Here is a 12,644-nt window from a genome sequence, read left to right as displayed (position 1 = left end):
TGACTTCCCTGCTGGTTCCTGATCCTGGCTTCGTCTGACTTCCCTGCTGGTTCCTGATCCTGGCTTCGTCTGACTTCCCTGCTGGTTCCTGATCCTGGCTTCGTCTGACTACCCTTCCGGTTCCTGACCTCTGGTTTCACCATCCGTTTGGACTTTTGCTTTACAGCTTGATTTTCAATAAAGCCTTCTTATTTTCACTTATCTCTTGTTGTACGTCTGGTTCATGGTTCCGTAACATTAGGACCAAGCCATGAATTTTGACGGTACAGAGCCATCCTCGCTACCCACGCTGGTTGCCAGACTTGATCAGCTGGAGTCCCTGTTGGGTCAGTTCGCCGTGGCGTTGCAAACCCTGCTTGAACGCACGGCTCATTTCGCTCCCGTTGCCGATGGGTCGGTTGTCGCTCCTGGGCCCGCTCCTACTGCCGCTCCGGTTGTTACGCCAGAGTCTACCCCGACACCTGTTGTTGCGCCTGCGGTGTTTCGGGGTATGACCGGTTCTGCCCCCCTTCCACAGCGATTTGGGGGAGAGCCAACTCAGTGCCGAGGTTTCCTTAACCAAGTGGGCATTTATTTCGAGTTGCTGCCACATGCCTTTCCCACTGAGAGATCAAAGGTGGGCTTCTTGATCTCGCTGCTCTCGGACAAGGTCTTGGCCTGGGCCAGCCCTTTATGGGAGAACAACAATCCGGTGGTTGCCGAGTTTTCCGGTTTTGTTGCTTCTCTTCGGAAGGTATTCGATGTGCCGGCTCGCGCCACCTCTGCTGCGAAGCTCCTTATGTCCATCAGACAGGGTTCACGATCCGTAGCCGAATACGCCATTGAGTTTCGTACCCTGGCAGCAGAGGTAGGTTGGAATAATGAGGCTCTGGTCGCTGCTTTCTCTCATGGTCTCTCGGATGCCTTAAAGGATGAGGTTGCAGCTAAGGACCTACCAGTGGAGCTCGAGGCTCTTATTTCTTTCCTGATTTTGATTGACACCAGACTCAGGGAGAGACCTTCCTTTAAGGAGCGCCTGCGGAGGCCTCCTAACAGTTTGGCGCCTACGTTTGCTGTCCCACCCGTGCCTCCCTCTCCTCCCACGCCTCCTGGTGTTGACTTGTCTGGAGGTGAACCCATGCAGCTGGGGTTTGCTCGCCTGTCCGAGGGGGAGAGGGTACTCCGGAGACGCGAGGGCCGATGCATGTACTGTGGTCTCGGTGGGCATTTTCGGTTGGCATGTCCGAACCGTCCGGGAAACGCTCGCACCTGAGATCCTGTCGGGGGCAGATCTTGGGTGGAGTCTCCTCGTCCCCGGTTTCCCGTGTTGATAAACCACTGATCACTGTTGTCCTCTCCTGGGTCGGGGGCTCGGTGACGACCCAGGCGTTGGTGGACTCTGGTGCTGGTGGTTTTTTCATTGATAGTGAGTTCGCTGCCGCCAATTCCATTCCTCTACAGGCTCGAGGTTCCCCGCTGGCTCTAGAGGCGATAGACGGCAGACCCCTCCAGCCGTCACACGTGACTCATGAGACCCTTCCAGTGGGGATAGCCATTGGTGTCGCTCACAGAGAGTCGGTCTGCTTCCAAGTTATTTCGTCTCCACACTACTCGGTGGTCTTGGGGTACCCCTGGCTCCAGAAGCATAATCCGACTTTCGACTGGAGATCGGCCGAGATCCTCTCATGGTCACCACAGTGTGGGGCTAAGTGCATCCATGGGCCTGTCAAGTTGCTGTGTACTTCCTCGGACTCTCTGTTGCCTCCTGAATACGAGGAGTACCGGGATGTATTCGATAAGGTACGCGCAGTTGCCCTACCTCCGCACCGCCCATATGATTGTGCCATAGAGTTACAACCTGGTGCCGTTCCTCCTCGCGGCAGGGTCTATCCACTTTCGGTTGCGGAGAATGAGGCCATGGAGGAGTACGTGATGGAGGCGCTGTCCCGTGGTCACATTCGCAAATCCTCGTCCCCGGCAGGGGCTGGATTTTTCTTTGTGAAAAAGAAGGGCGGTGAGTTGAGGCCTTGCATCGATTACAGGGGTCTCAATCGCATCACGATCAAGAACGCTTACCCGATACCCTTGATTTCCGAGCTGTTCGATCGCCTGAAAGGGGCCACGGTCTTTACCAAACTCGACCTGAGGGCGGCATATAACCTGGTAAGGATCAAGGCGGGCGATGAGTGGAAGACCGCGTTTAATACCAGGACCGGTCATTATGAATCCTTGGTTATGCCCTTTGGGTTGTGCAATGCACCCGCAGTCTTTCAGGAATTCATCAACGATGTTTTCCGTGACCTGTTGCAGCAGTGTGTGGTGGTCTATTTGGATGACATCTTGGTATATTCTGAATCCATGGAGGCCCACATTCTGGATGTCAAACGAGTGTTGCAACGGTTACGAGAGAACAAGCTGTTCGGTAAGCTTGAGAAATGCGAATTTCACCGATCCCAGGTAACCTTCCTAGGTTACATCATTTCCGCTGAGGGGTTCTCCATGGATCCTGAGAAGGTTTCGGCTGTCTTACAGTGGCCCCAGCCCAGTGGTCTTCGTTCCCTGCAGCGCTTTTTGGGCTTCGCCAATTATTATCGGAAGTTCATCAGGGACTTTTCCATGCTGGCCAAGCCTCTCACGGATCTGACCAGGAAGGGCAGTAATTCCCAGGTCTGGCCGCTCGAGGCCATCCGAGCTTTTGAGGTCCTAAAGTCCGCCTTTGTGTCGGCTCCGATTCTGTCGCATCCCAACCCTGGGTTGCCCTTTGTCCTCGAGGTGGACGCGTCTGAGACGGGAGTAGGCGCTCTTCTGTCTCAGCGTAGAACACCAGAGGGTCCTCTGCTTCCTTGTGGGTTTTACTCCCGGAAACTGTCTCCCGCGGAATGCAACTATCAGATTGATGACAGGGAGTTATTGGCCATCGTGCAGGCCCTTAAAGAATGGAGGCACTTGCTCGAGGGCTCGGTGGTCCCGGTTCTCATCCTGACGGACCACAAGAATCTGACCTACCTTTCTGAGGCCAAGAGATTGACACCACGTCAGGCCAGATGGGCACTGTTCTTGTCACGTTTTAATTACGTGGTCTCCTACCTACCCGGTTCCAAGAACATCAGGGCGGATGCCTTATCACGGCAGTACTCCGAGCTGTCCAGGGAGGAATCGATTCCGACTTCGGTCATACCTCCGAATCAGATCCTGGCCGCCATTCGCACCAGCCTGACCTCTCCCCTGGGTGAGCAGATTTTGGCGGCTCAATCTGGTGCTCCCTCTGGGAGACCCAACGGCAGATGTTTTGTGCCTGAGGAGTTGCGCACTCGGTTGTTGCGAACCTACCATAACTCCAAGACCGCGGGGCATCCTGGAAAGAATCAGCTGTCCTGGGCTGTTTCACGTCTGTTCTGGTGGCCTTCCCTACGTTCCGACATCGCCGCATATGTAGCAGCATGCTCCGTTTGTGCCCAGAGTAAGTCCCCTCGGCACCTTCCGTTGGGCCTTCTGCAACCCATAGCCACCGGGGAGCGCCCATGGTCACACCTGGGGATGGATTTCATCGTGGACCTCCCTGCATCCCGAGGCCATACGGTCATTCTCATGATTGTGGATCGGTTTTCCAAAATGTGCCACTGTGTTCCTCTCAAGAAGTTACCCTCTGCACAAGAGTTGGCCACGATTTTTGCCAGGGAGGTCTTCCGGTTGCACGGTTTGCCCAAGGAGATTGTGTCGGATCGGGGGAGTCAGTTTGTGTCCAGGTTCTGGCGCGCCTTTTGCTCCCAGTTGGGGATTCATCTCTCCTTCTCCTCGGCCTACCACCCTCAGTCCAATGGGGCCGCAGAACGATCCAATCAGGCCTTGGAGCAATTCCTTCGTTGCTATGTCTCCGATCACCAAGACAATTGGGTTGACCTCCTGCCTTGGGCTGAGTTTGCCAGGAACACGGCGGTGAACTCTTCCTCTGGGACGTCTCCCTTCATGGCCAATTATGGGTTCCAACCTGCCGTGTTACCGGAGGCATTCTCTCCCCAGGATATTCCGGCTGTGGAGGATCACCTTTCCGTCCTACGTGCTTCTTGGGTACAGATCCAGAAGTCCCTTGAGGTCTCTGCGCAACGCCAGAAACTCCAGGCTGATCGCAGACGAGCGCCTGCTCCTTCCTACCAGGTCGGAGACCGTGTATGGTTGTCCACCCGCAACCTCAACCTTTGAGTGCCCACTCCCAAGCTGGCTCCTCGCTTTGTTGGTCCCTTCCGAGTGCTTCGCAGGGTAAACCCGGTAGCCTATGCCCTTGCGCTTCCACCTGGCATGCGGATCTCCAACGTGTTTCATGTCTCCCTGTTGAAGCCACTGGTGTGCAATCGCTTCACTTCCTCGGTTCCTCGGCCTCGTCCGGTCCAAGTGGGCAATCATGAGGAGTATGAGGTGAGCAATATCCTGGACTCACGCCTGGTCCGCGGTCGGGTGCAGTTTTTGGTCCACTGGCGTGGTTATGGTCCAGAGGAGCGTTCCTGGGTTCCCTCCGCAGATGTCCATGCTCCTGCCTTGCTCCGAGCCTTCCACGCACGCTTCCCTCAGAAACCGTTTTTTGCACCGCGGAGGAGGGGCCCTTGAGGGGGAGGTACTGTCATGGTCTTACCTCTCTCCTGTCTCCTTCGTTTGACATGTGCTGGCGGCCATCTTGGTTTCTAGGTCTCTTGTAGCCTCCCACCCTGCGGCTCCTCCTTCCCACTGGGAGGAGCTGGATGCCTGGCTCACATATATAGGAGGTCTGTGGCTTCAGTTCCTTGCTTGGTCCTCCTGTGTTCACATGCTTCTAAGACTGCTGCTGCTTCTGGTTCTGATCCTGGCTTCGTCTGACTTCCCTGCTGGTTCCTGATCCTGGCTTCGTCTGACTTCCCTGCTGGTTCCTGATCCTGGCTTCGTCTGACTTCCCTGCTGGTTCCTGATCCTGGCTTCGTCTGACTTCCCTGCTGGTTCCTGATCCTGGCTTCGTCCTGACTACCCTTCCGGTTCCTGACCTCTGGTTTCACCATCCGTTTGGACTTTTGCTTTACAGCTTGATTTTCAATGAAGCCTTCTTATTTTCACTTATCTCTTGTTGTACGTCTGGTTCATGGTTCCGTAACAGCCAGGAACCGAGACAACTGTCAGGGCTGGACTCAGCACTTCCTTCTGAGTTGGCCGCTCAGCTGTCGGGTAATTGCCAGCTCCTTTCTCTTCACAGTGACTCACCTGTTGATGATCTGCTCGTCAGTCCAGCCTAGTTAAAGCCTTCCAGTTCACTTCATCTCTGCCTTCGCCTTTGTCAACATCACAGAGACTTTCTCCTGTGTTCCTGTTGTGGACTTGCTCGGCTGGCGTTCCTTCTGGCTCCTAAACCTGCATGTTGGACTACTACGTTTATCTCTGGCTCTCTGACATTGGCTTGGCCAACTACCCGATCCGGTTACTGAACTCTGGCTTGTTTCACTACGCTTACTCTGTTTTCCTTATTTTTATTATTATTATTATTATTAAACAAGTGTGATTTAACTGTACTTCTGTCTCGGTCTGATTCATGGTTTCTGACAGAAGGCGAAGGCCATGAATTCAGAAGACGCAGCCAATCCACTTGTTGATAATATTTTTTCCAGATTGAATGACCTGGATCACTGCATGGATCAGTTTGCCATGGTGTTACAGACGCTCTTGAGTCGCACGGCTCGTCTGAAATCTCCCACTGTGGCCACTCCAGTAGAACATGTTTTGCAGGCCAACCCTGCTGTTGCCCCAGTCTCTGCGCAGGCACCCGCCTCAAGTATTACCTCTATAAGAGGTATGTCTGGTTCCGTGCCCCTTCCCCGGCGATTTGGGGCCGATCCAGTTTAGTGCAGAGGTTGCAATCAGGTTGAGATATACAGTACATTCAGATGCTGTCCCAGGCGTTTCCCAGGGACAGAAGCAAAGTAGGTTTTGCGATATCTTTGCTTTCTGACAGAGCCTTGGCCTGGGCAAACCCTCTATGGGAGACGCAAAAACCCCTGGTCCCGAGTTACCCAGAATTTGTGGCTTCCTCCAAAAGGGTATTCCCCCACGCTCTGCTTTGGCTACCAAGAGCCTCATGTCCAAACAGATTACGATTGACGATTACGCCATTGAATTCTCTGAACTCTGGCTGCAGAAGTTGCTTGGAACAATGAGGCCCTCGTGGCTGCTTTTTCTCATGGTCTCTCGGATAACATCAAGGATGAGATAGTAGCCTAAGATATACCCACTGAGCTGGAGGGCTTGATCACTTTTGCCATGCTCATTAACTCCAGACTCAGAGAGACTCTCTCTTTTAAGGAGCGCTTGCGGAAGCTTCCAGTATGTTTGTCTCCGAGCTTTGCGGTCCCACCTTGCCTCCCTCACCTCCCATGCCTCCTGGTACCGAGTCGGTCTGTGAAGATGAACCTATGCACTTGGGCTTCACGCGTCTCTCTGCTGATGAGAGAGCCCTTACTAGGAGGGAGAGATTGTGCCTTTATTGTGGCCAGGCTGGTCACTTTTTGAAGTCTTGTCCTACCCGTCCAGGGAACACCCGAACCTTGAGGTCCTGTCACGGACAGACCTTAGGTGGTTTTATTTCGTCTCCAGTTTCCCAGAAAGATAAGCCCCTGGTTTCGGTTACCCTGTCATGGGCCGAGTCGTCCATCGAGATACAGGCTCTATACGACTCCGGGGCTGCAGGCCTGTTCATTGATGTTGACTTTGTATCAAAGCACTCGATTCTGCTGCAGCTGAGTGACACTCCACTTGCCATTGAGGCTCTTGACGGGAGACCTCTACAGCCTGCCCATGTGACTCATGAGACTGTTCTGTTGTCCATGGCCGTAGGGGCTCTTCACCATGAGATAATCCAATTCCAAGTAATTTCCTCACCTAAATTTCCACTGGTTATTGGTTATGCTTGGTTACAGAGGCACAACCCCTCTTTTGATTGGCTCCGTGCTGAGGTTATGTCCTGGTCTCCACAATGCAGTAAGAGATATTTCCAGAAGGTAGCCAAGGTCCTGTGCACCTCTTCACTCTCCTCCCTGCCGGAGGAGTACCGCATTTGGCGCGGGGGCGCCGGGGCCATTCGGAGCTGTTCGGAAATACTCGGAAACACTTGGAAATACTCAGTTCCCAAGCTTTTCTGAATGCAGCCGTAATCCAAGGTTTCACTGTAATTATAAAGTGTTATTAAAGCGGAGCTCCACCCTATAGTGGAACTTCCGTTCATCGGAACCCTCCCCCCCTCCGGTGTCACATTTGACACCTTTCAGGGGGAAGAGGGGTGCAGATACACTCGTCCTCTGCTGCCTAACGTCGCTGGACTCCAGGACATGTAAGAGCTCTAATATTAAAAGTCAGCAGCTGCAGTATTTGTAGCTGCTGGCTTTTAATATTTTTTTTTTACAGCGGAGATCCGCTTTAAAGGGATGGCCAGGAGGCGTGTCTTTAAAGTAGTTATAAACCCTACATATACCCAGCGAAGTGACTGGCCTTAGGTGCAACAAATCCTCCAACTTAAGTTGTACCTGTTTTTTCTACAGTCTTCTCTTCTCTACATTTGTACAAAGTGCTGAATTTATAAAGATTGTCTGAGCTGTCAGAAAAAAGAGGGAGCAGAGCTGAAATGACACTTTGCAAGAGCACAGTGAGGAGAGCTATGAGAGCATAATTGAGGGAACAAAGACACCCCTCCACACAGCACACAAGAACAGAGCTGAGGCTGTCAATCAGCAAGAGATCCTTCCCCTATCACCTTTTTTTCCTTTTTCTTTTTTTAGTGTCAGAAGGGATTCATGCTGATAACAGAGAAATGAAGCAGAACACAGAACTTACACTTAGGGGTTTATTTACTAAAGGCAAATCCACTTTGCACTACAAGTGCACTGCCAATGCACTTGAAAGCGCACTGGCAGTGCACTTGGAAGTGGAGTCACTGTAGATCTGAGGGGAAGATCTGAAATGAGGGGGAAGCTCTGCTGATTTTATCATCCAATCATGTGCAAGCTAAAAATAGGGTTTTTACATCATACTGAGTACATCATGGGACACAGACAGTCAGGCTAATATTCATTACCTTCTGGGTTATACTTCATAGTGCTTGTAGCTCACTAATTCTACGGGCAGACTACATTGCTACAAGGAGTAAAGGGCCAGATCCACAAAGCAGATGCGCCAACTTAACTCGAGATACGCGGCGTAATTGAAATTTACACTGCGCATATTTTTGCGCCTGATCCTCAAAACGAGATACGCCTTAAAACCAGTTTTTTTCGTCCTACCTAAAATAATTACACCGGCGCTTCTTCGCACACAAAATACGCTAGACACGCCGCTGTTTTGATAGGCAAAGATGCAAATGAGGGAGATAAGGCGATCCACAAAATTAAGTGTGTGCGGCGTAGATTACGCCCTGTGCGCTTCTGTTAGTTTCATGGTGTAAAATTACACTTTATAAAAGCAGCCCTAATTTTACACCTGCCGTGTAAAAGCAACACCATTAAGGAAGAGCTGAGCACACACACTTGCAGGACAACAATCTGTCTGCCAACATGCCAGGGGCATCCATGCGCATAGCTAGACTAGTGACTTTAGTAACCGAGGGTACCCCCTCTTCTGAGGGAACAGCAGTCAGGAGACGCCTCGCAGAATGCATCTTTGCACAGTAAACACACACATTAATTATGTCACAATGAGAATGCATGAATGCACACCACTGTGGTCCCTAGCACAGACACATCACATTCACATCTAATTGGATTAGATCCAAGTACACCCCCAATGGTACTTGGGAGCAGTAACGCCCCGCCACGGCTCCAATTATGTCACTGTGCATTCATACACCATTCATGGACCTGGGATCACTTCTCCCTGGTCCTGGGGATCCCTACTCCACCAAAACTGAGGGTGACACCCTTCATACATCATTCACACACATTAAACAAATCATAAGTACAGTATACAAAACAAAATCATAAAAATAAAAAAACAAAAGTACCCTGCAAAATTAACGGCGGCGGCGATTGCTACGCCTGGGCCGCCCACAGGCACGGCCACGGCCAACCAGAGGAGCCTCCTGGGGGGGGGTGAGCAGGAGAAGGAGGATCATCCTGGGGGGATGGGTGAGCACAGGAAGGAGGAGCCTTCCCTGGTGACTGTCCTCCTGCTGGCCTGCCCTCCAAGGCCACTGCTATCCTGGTCAGACAGTTTGTGAGGGCAGCCGTATTGGCCTGGCCAGCCCGGGTATTGTCCTGGACAGCCTGGGTCAGGGCAGTCACCTCCTGGGCCACGCCTGTTGTGGTGGTCTGCAGGTCACACAAGCATGTGATAACCGCCAAGGAGTTTGTGGCCCCATCAGTGATTGCCTCCTTCATTGCACCCAGGCTTGTCTCCATCTGGGTCAGAGTCTCTTTTATCTGAGCCAGATTGCGGGTCTGCCGGGCATTGTCCCTCTGCCGACTGGTCGGCAGACGCTCGGCCACCCCCCTGGTCTCCTGGGTCGCCATCCTGCCTGCAGCTGAGGCTTGTGGCCCTGGAGGAGGGGAGAGATAGACCCTTGTGGGTTGAGGCCTGTTGGGGGAGGAGTGGAAGGGGCTACCCCTGATGGTGATCTGACTGCTGCCAGCCTCAGGGTTAGCCTCAGGGGTAAACAAATCCGAGGCCAATCTTCCCTGCCAATCTGCATATCTTCTTCCTCAGCCTCCACCCCCTCATCCTCCTCCCCCTCCTCATGAGGGGAGGTGTGGCCACTCCCCTCCCCTGGGGACTCCTGCCCTTCTTGGGACTCCTCAGCAGCCTCTTGTCCTGGGGATGGTGCAGCAGCCTGGCCTGATGGGCCGGCAACCTCCTGGCCATCTGTGGAGGACACAAAACAACCACAGGTTTGAGGATCCACACACTTGGCACATCTTCCCTTCCCCCACCCACACATGCTAATCACCAGATAGAAAAACCAAAAACTTACCTGGCCTCACAGGAACATCTGATTGATAGCCACGCAGGCCCACCACCTGCTGTGGGTGGAAACACGGGCCACTGCCCATTCCTCCTCAGTCACCCGTGGCATGGGCATTGATCCTGGCCATCTTCTCACGGACCAGGCTCCTAAGATCGTTGATCTACTTTTGTATGCCACTGGTGGTCCTCGTCTCCCCCCCCCCCCCACATTGATCTGATCCGTGATTTTTTTAATCATCTCCTTCCTCTGGGCCGGGGAGGTGTTCCGGCTCTCAGGGCCATGTAAATAATGCCCATATTGGACGATGCCCCGAGCAAGTATTTGCTTCTCAATGGTTGAAAAATTAAGCTTCCTACGCTTCCGTGCCATCACACCCACCACTAAGCACCAACAAAAAACAAACAACAAACAAACAAAAATACTCACACAACAAACAAACAAAAATACTCACAGAAGAAACACACACAAAAAGCAAAAACACACAAGCAGACAGCTACTACAAATTCAAAAACAAACACGCAAAAAACAAATAGAAAATACACACAACTCACCAACACACACCACCAAATGACAGAGCAGAAGCAACTTGCTCTAGGAAGGGTAACACAGGGATATACTTTTGCAAGGGAAGTGTGTTTGTCTGGGGCTTTTTATACACAGGGCGATTCTCAAACTAAGTACGCTTGGCCTTTTACCTATCTCACTGATTGCGCCGAGCCAAGTTCTGCACATGCCCAGTGAGGAGCAGATTCGTGCGCGCATGCGCAGTACGGCCGGCCCTTCATTTGCATGGGGTCACGGCTCATTACAATGAAGCACGCCCACTTCCTTCCTACTTGCAATAACCCCGCCTTACGTCTCGGAATTTAAGTTACACTTGCGCAATTTTGGACGCAAATGCGCTGTGGATACGGCACTTACGACACAAAATGAGGGCGCCGTAACTTAAATGACATACGTTTTGAGTAACTTAATTTGCACCGCTGTTTGTGGATCTGGCCCATAGTCTTTAGTGTCAGAAATCTTAATGATGTTTCTTCTATAGGCTCGAACAGTGATTTAGTGAGTCCTTGAAGAACTAAGGATAATTCCCATTTGGGAAAACGAATAAGAGGTCTAGGCTTAATTTTTGCCATAGCCCTAAAGAACCTGGATTATCAACTATTGACAGGGTTTTTTCCCAAAAAAAAAATGATAAAAGCAGCTACCTGCATCTTGAGAGTACTTGCTGCTAAACCTTTCTCCAATCCTTGGAGAAATTCTAAAACTGAAACTTTAAAGTAGATAGCCCTGGTGACTTTCTTCCTACTTGCAAAAGGGTATTGATAAGCTTTTCTGATAGTCCCTGCTGTCTCAAAATGTCTTCTTCAGAAACCAGGCTGTTAGACTGAGGTAAGCTGGATCTGGATGGCGATTCTGACCCTGACACAGAAGGTCTACCTTGATCGGCAATCTCCAGGGAGGTTTTGCTGAGAGATTCATTAGGGTGGAAAACTAAGGTCTCTTCGGCCAGCAAGGAGCTATTAGGATTAGATCTGTGGACTGCGCTCTAAATTTTTCCAATACCCATCCTATAAGTTGAAACGGGGGAAACGCGCAAGCCAAAGGGAAGTCCCATTCGTGGGCTAACGCATTAAAGCGGGAGTTCACCCGGAAAAAAAATGTTAACATTAGATTCATGCTCATTTTGTCAAGGGGAATCGGGTAGTTTTTTTTAAAAACGAAGCAGTACTTAGCGTTTTAGAGAGCGATCTTCTCTGCCGCTTCCGAGTATGGTCTTCGGGACTGGGCGTTCCTATTTGATTGACAGTCTTCCGACAGGCTTCCGACGGTCGCATACATCGCGTCACGAGTAGCCGAAAGAAGCCGAACGTCGGTGCGGCTCTATATGGCGCCTGCACACCGACGTTCAGCTACTTTCGGAAAATCATGACGCGATAGATGCGACCGTCAGAAGCCTGTCGGAAGACTATCAATCAAATAGGAACGCCCAGTCCCGCAGCCCATACCCGGAAGCGGCGGAGAAGATGTATCTCTAAAACGGTAAGTACGGCTTCGATTTTAAAAAAACTACCCGATTCCCCTTGACAAAATGAGCATAAATCTAATGTTAAAAATTAACATTTCCGGGTGAACCTCCACTTTAACTTTAACGAGAGCTTGATCCTGCCTCTGAAGAGAGAAGAAGGCCGATGTTTTTGCATTTCTTGGGTTGTAAAAAAGAGGTCCACCTGAGGAAAACACCAACTTTCAGGAATCATCTCGAATAACTCCTGGTTTAGAGACCACTCTGCTTCTCTTATTTCCCTCCTGCTGAGGAGATCCGCAAGGGTGTTTTCCGTGCCTTTCAGATGGACTGCGGACAGAGAGGCTAAATTGTTCTCCGCCTAGCTCAGGATTTGAGGTCTTGCTCCTTGTGCCCCCCTACTTTGTTAGGTATAATACTGCCGTCATGTTGTCCGACAACACCTGAAGATGTTCCACTAGAACCTGTTGGAAGGAAAGGAGGCTTAGGTGGATAGCCCTTAATTCCCTTCAATTTGAGGACCTTCTTGGCCCTCTGAGTAGTCTGTTCCTCGAGGTGAGCTCCCCACCCCCGTGCGCTCGCATCTGTTGTTAACCTCAGAGTTACCGGAAACGTCCATGGAAGTCCCCCCCCCCCCCCCCCCCCTCAGATTGACTGCTAGTCGCAGGAATTTCTGTG

At 51.5% G+C, this 12,644-nt stretch overlaps 1 protein-coding gene across 3 annotated transcripts in view; it reads right to left on the bottom strand.

Moving 5' to 3' along the window:
* The window catches only part of FSIP1 (fibrous sheath interacting protein 1), a 393,370-nt gene that overhangs the window by 342,372 nt on the left and 38,354 nt on the right, over positions 1-12,644 (bottom strand). The gene's annotated exons all lie outside the window — the stretch shown is intronic.

The sequence above is a fragment of the Rana temporaria genome, chromosome 13 (assembly GCF_905171775.1).
Source record: "Rana temporaria chromosome 13, aRanTem1.1, whole genome shotgun sequence".
In the NCBI taxonomy this organism is placed as follows: domain Eukaryota; kingdom Metazoa; phylum Chordata; class Amphibia; order Anura; family Ranidae; genus Rana; species Rana temporaria.
Note: the sequence above shows the minus strand (reverse complement) of the source record. Positions and strands in the feature narration are given on the sequence as shown.